The sequence below is a fragment of the Schistocerca nitens genome, chromosome 3 (assembly GCF_023898315.1).
Source record: "Schistocerca nitens isolate TAMUIC-IGC-003100 chromosome 3, iqSchNite1.1, whole genome shotgun sequence".
Lineage (NCBI taxonomy): Eukaryota > Metazoa > Arthropoda > Insecta > Orthoptera > Acrididae > Schistocerca > Schistocerca nitens.
Genome location: NC_064616.1, coordinates 564,584,638 through 564,590,637, shown reverse-complemented (window position 1 = coordinate 564,590,637; position 6,000 = coordinate 564,584,638).

The following is a 6,000-nucleotide window of genomic DNA, read 5'->3' as shown; positions in this document are numbered from 1 at the left end:
TTTATTACATCCATAAATACTCGAAATCAAAGGTACATTTAATACATTATGATATTTATCGTCTCTGAAATATACACAGTACCTATTTAGCAATGGAACTAACAATAATAGTTTGCAGTTTTTTAGCAAACATGCTGTTTGTACTAGCTTGTATACGGCAATACGTCGTTGGAAGTGTAGATGTGAGCTCATTCTCCGCTGTCTACCTGCAGTTTCGTCACCTAATGTCTGGGTGAAATCTTTTCCACATTTGATATATCAGTGTACAATTAATTTATCACAAGGAATTTCAATTACTGCTAATTGAACTTGTGAAGTATGTATTTAGAAAATTGATCTCCTTTTGCAAGATGTAATGTATAAAAGAACTTATTTGCAACAACACTTTATACGACGTCCAGGTAAACTCACGTTACCCGACGTGTAAGTACAAACTCGTCAGCCGAGGTCTCGACCAAATCTCTTCCACTGTTTGCTGTGGTCAGCGCACAGTTAAAGCCCCCTTATCCTACAAATGCTCTTAAAAAATTCGCGATGTAATGCTTCTAATCATTCATAGGCATCTGTTTGTAATAATTAATATATTAATAGGTATTTTCTCTGGCTGACCATCATAAAAATGGCTATGAGCACTATGGGACTTAACATCTGTGGTCATCAGTCCCCTAGAACTTAGAACTACTTAAACCTAACTAACATAAGGACATCATACACATCCATGCCCGAGGGAGGATTCGAACCTGCGACCGTAGCGGTCACGCGGTTCCAAACTGAAGCGCCTAGAACCATCATAATTCTAGACGGAATGATATTAATCCAGATGATGTTACTGTACACAGTGGCACATTGAATGGTTTGTCCTTTCCAGCAGTTTTTCATTCTTGCCCTATGTTTTTCTCTTCTTTCTTCTGTCCATACTGCGCCTATCTTTTTCTTTAATTTCTCCTAGAAGCATTTGAAAAGATACTTTTGCTCTGAATTTTTCTCTTTCTCCTATTTCTTCCTCCGTTATTTCCATTTCCCTCGGGTCTGCTTTAACTTCTTTAATATTTTTGGGTTTCTGCAAAAAAATTAAAAAATCTTTTTGTTATATGTAGCCGTTTTTCGTGTCCACTGAAAACAATTATTCTCTTCCTCTTTGTGTATAATATTTGTTCTACTTTTTTTATAAACTTCTTTATTACTTCCTGATTGTCATTTTCCACTGTCGTATGAATTTCCAAGATTTTCACGATTATTGCCGTTTCCTTCCTTTCTATTTCACCTAACTGTTTGGCTGGATTTGCCGAAAGGCAATCTGAAGCATAAAGGCGTCCTAGTCTAATGACAGTATTGTAGTGCCAGAGTTTTGTATTTATGTAAACAGGATTTTTGTTTTACTAGTTTTTTGTTCGTTGTGAAGCACCTCCCATTTTCCTCGCCCTTGCTAAATTAGTCAGTTTACATGTATTCCGATGCCTCCTTCGCATCTGTCACCTATAAACACCTGCTTTTGAAGCCGTCTCTTGTAGGAGATTTATCTATATTGTTGCATCTTATATAGCTTCGTCTAAGACGACAAGGTCATCTGCAAAAGTTAAACAATCAGTTCTCACATTACCTCCTTGTCTCCCAATTGTGATTTCTTTCAGATTCCTTCGTCTTCTGTTCTTGTCCTCTATTTCCATCTCCTTGTCGTACAACAGTTTTGAACTCAAAACTCTTGGAAGTTCCACTTAAAAATTTAATTTTGCGTTTTGTATTTGTTAGTGTGTTTTGTTGTGATTGTGACACATTTGAATTCAACTCTAAACCCTTTTAAGGTGAGGAATAATGTTTGCCTGTCAATCGATCCATATGCTTTTTTAAAGTCTACAAACACTATACATTGACGGAAAAAAATCATAACACCAAGAAGGAGTTATCCAACATACACGAAAGTTGGTAGGCGTGTTTCTACATCTGAAAGATAATCTCTCTTCATATTTCGCGCCAGTCGCATGAGAGTGGCGCTAGTAGCGCCACTATGAGAATACAAATCAGATTCGCTTTAAATACACGCTGTGACGGTCGTGGGCGTTAGTTAACTTTGACACTGGACGTGGTGGGATGATGTTAGTCAAGAATGTGTATAAGGCAACAAATACACCATTATCAACACCTCACTGAATGTGATCGAGGCCGTCTAAGAGGACTTCGAGAGGCTGAATGTTCCTTCTGTGATACTGCAGAAGGATTTGGCAGAAATGTAGCCACCGTACATGACTGCTAGCAGCGGTGGTCACGAGAATGTACGGTCGGATGAAGACCGGCTCCGGACGGTCGGTGGCATTAGCGAGAAGGAAGAATGTTGTGGTGTTCCGCGTATGGCTCTGGCGCAACGTGCTGCATTTTCAGCTGCAATATGAGCAGCAGTTGGAACCACATTGACACAATGGACTGTTAGAAATCGTTTTCTTCGAGGACAGCTCCGAGTCGGATGTCCTGAATTGTGCATTCCACTGACCCCAAACCACCGCCATCTGCAACTTTAATGGTGTCAAGGAAGGGCTCGTTAGAGGACAGGGTGGAGGTCTGTTGTTTTTTTCTGATGAAAGCTGGTTCTGCCTCGATGTCTGTGATGGCCGTGTGTTGGTTAAATGGAGACCAGCTGAAGGCCTGCAACCGAACTGTGCTAGAAACTTTGAACTTACACCTGGAGTTATAGTTTGGGGTGCGATTACGTATGCCATTCAAGAATAGCATCCCCGCTAATGTTTTCCAACAAGATAACGCTCGCCGACATACGGCTGTTGTACCCCAACATGCTGTACAGAGTGTCAACATATTGTATTGGCCTCATAGATCACCCTATCTGTCTCCAATCGGAAACATTTGGGGCATTATCGAACGATAACTCCAGCTTCATCGACAAACAAAATTAACCGTCCGTGTATTGACCGACTGAGTGCAACAGGCATGGAACTCCATCCCACAAACTTACATGTGACACCTGTGCAACACAATGGATGCACGTTTTCACGCTTCCATTCAACATTTTGGCCTTTGCAACTGTTATTAACGTACCAGCGTTTTACACTTGCAATGGATTATCTCGCACTTACATAGGCCTGTCAGGTTGCAATGTTAATCACTTAAATATGTTACCTAGACAACTGTATTCCCGAATTTTAGTCAGTCTTCATCAATTTCTATTTTGGTGTTGCAATTTTTTCCCGTCAGTGTATAAATATTTTTGGTTCTCATTCTTCTATATCCGATAAAAAGTTTCAGTTTTAAAATTTGTTCCACACAGGATCGTCGTTTTCTAAACGCTCCTTGGTACGTTCCAATTGGCTTTCCAGCTTGATTTTATGCTTTTCAAAGAGTTTTTAAGTCAATGGAATGAGGGAAATCCTTCTGTAATTGTTGGGGTCAGTACTATCTCCTTTTTTGTGGATTGAGTGAATTAATGCTGTTTCCCAATATTTTGGTATAGCTTCTATTTGCCAGACATGTATCTTCCTGACTGTTGAAGCACCTGTAATTTTCCACATTTCAGCAATTAAGGAATCTGTCTTGGGGCCCTTACTCTCCTTCAAATCTTTTATGATGATTTGGATTTCATTCATTCTGGGGGGTTCTGAGTTTTTGTAAGTGCATACTGGATTTTGATCTACAAATTTTGCGGTTAGTTCCTTACAAACCATCACAATTTTCCTTTTCACTCCAGGCCACTACAAATAACAGTCGACCTGTGGTACGAAACCGTTGTCGTACACTGGATAAGGTCGCACCTCAACACGCCGTAGCGCTCCTTCTCGCTGTACAGATGTCCAGCCGCTCCCCTAGTCGTCGAATTAAAAAAAACCAAGCTGACCATCTATAAAGATGAAAATCCTCCATCGATGATTGGTTCAAATGGCTCTGAGCACTATGGGACTCAACTGCTGTGGTTATCAGTCCCCTAGAACTTAGAACTACTTAAACCTAACTAACCTAAGGACATCACACACATCCATGCCCGAGGCAGGATTCGAACCTGCGACCGTAGCAGTCGCACGGTTCCGGACTGCGCGCCTAGAACCGCGAGACCACCGCGGCCGGCTCCATCGATGACAGAGTCACCAATCTGTCAGGAAATCTCATCGATGACTTGTTTGGGCGCTTGTCGACTCACGGGTTTCTTTTTCTGTAAAACGAATTTTATTGCCTCTAGCTAAAGGAAAACTGTGTTCCTTGATACGGAGGTTTCAAATGGGATACATGTCCATCTGATAAAAAAATGTATTGCAAGGGTAACCGTCAACGACAGAACACAGCCCTTCGGATTTGTAGTTTTAAATGAATATAGTCATATTGTTATTCTCGGATGGGACTTCTTGCAGGCTTCACAATTAATCATAGACTGTGAAAGATCAGAGCTTCAGATTGACGAAGCTATTCCAGCAAGCCAAATAACAAGGACTGCTGTGGGTGGTTGTTTGCCATTGAGGATGTTGCTATGCTGCCGTCATCAATCGTCAGTCGAGATGCTCAGTTAAACTGCAACGCTTTTGTCGAGTGCAAAAAGCTACTCAGTCTCACAAAACAAATAGACATATTGACGACGACTATGAACATTGCAGATGGTCAAGGAGAATTTTGGATGACTAATTTTGAGAAGAAGCCACAACTCATTCCTAAAAATATGTGCGTAGGAAAACTAAATCAGTCCAGAATGAGCAGCTCAGTGCCACTGATGAAGATTCGTACTAGGATACCACTACAGGCAACACAGAAGAGGAAGCCACTGTCGTACTGCTGACAGGACCTGGCCTGATCGAGGAACAAGATCTGTGAGTGTTAGCCGTTTAGCGCCAATTGTAGGATGCTTTCAAATCCAGCTTGGAGGAAAGACAGTCTAGCTGGTAGAATGTAACAACAATGGAGATCATCCATCAATTAGCCAGAGATCGTATAGTATGTTGCCTGCTGAACGACGCATAATTCGGAAGGAAGTAGAGAAGATGCTACAAGATAATGTCGATGGACCTTCAGAGAGTGTTTAGTCCTCTTCTGTGGTCCTTGTGATGGAGGAGGACGGCACATGGCGTCTCTGTGTGGACAACCGACTACTAAACAGAATCACGAAAAATGGGAATTTGCAATAAGGTCTTAAAGCAATCGAAATCGAAATGAAGTTTGATGGAAGTTTAAATTTTAAACTTGCCTAAGAAAGGATTTTATTGATTATGTGGCAAGACACTGATTTCGTAACGTGAGGGCGTTGGTTCAAATCACTGTGTAGCTATCCATATTCAGTTTTCTCGTGTTTTCCCTAAATCGCTTCAGGTAACTGCCTGGATGATTCATGTGAGAAGGACACAACCAGTTTTTCTGCCCCATCTTTGCACAGCGTTATTTTGTGCTCCTCTAAAAACCTCATGGTCGACTCTTATGTTACTTGATTTATTGTTGTCACTAACGTCTCGACGCTCTGCATGGGGCAACAGCAGACAGATAAGCTGATGAACGGTGAATAAACTGATAGTTCGCCCAGGCCACGTGAAACTGGATCGCCTCTAGTCGTATTTAGAAGGAAATAAAAAGCTTTCTTGCCGGCGGCCTATCCACATTTGTTACATGACGTGAACGTCACCTGGCGCTGCGGAAAATAATATCCTATAATACTTACACCAGTTTCAAGATATTCTTAGGAAACGGATTGGCGGATTTTTGTGGTTTTTGGTGAACCTCCGAATATGGCGCTAGTTGAACGTGGGCGTCCGCAGGTGGCTCAAATTCTGGATTGGAACAGAAAAACTTTCATTTTTGTTTGAGAGTTTGAAAATCGGTGATCTTTGAGTGAAACGACTGGCTGCATGCGTACCTGATAAAATACTAACCTAGACCCTACAGTATAGCTTTGCTGACTGTACTGTGACGACAGAAGCTCTCCATGTTTACTTAACGACAAAACTACTGGACCTGGCAAGTGAGCTGCCTAAGAGAAACATACGTAACATTGTAAAAAGTCGTTAAGTTCCGGAAAGCTACCAA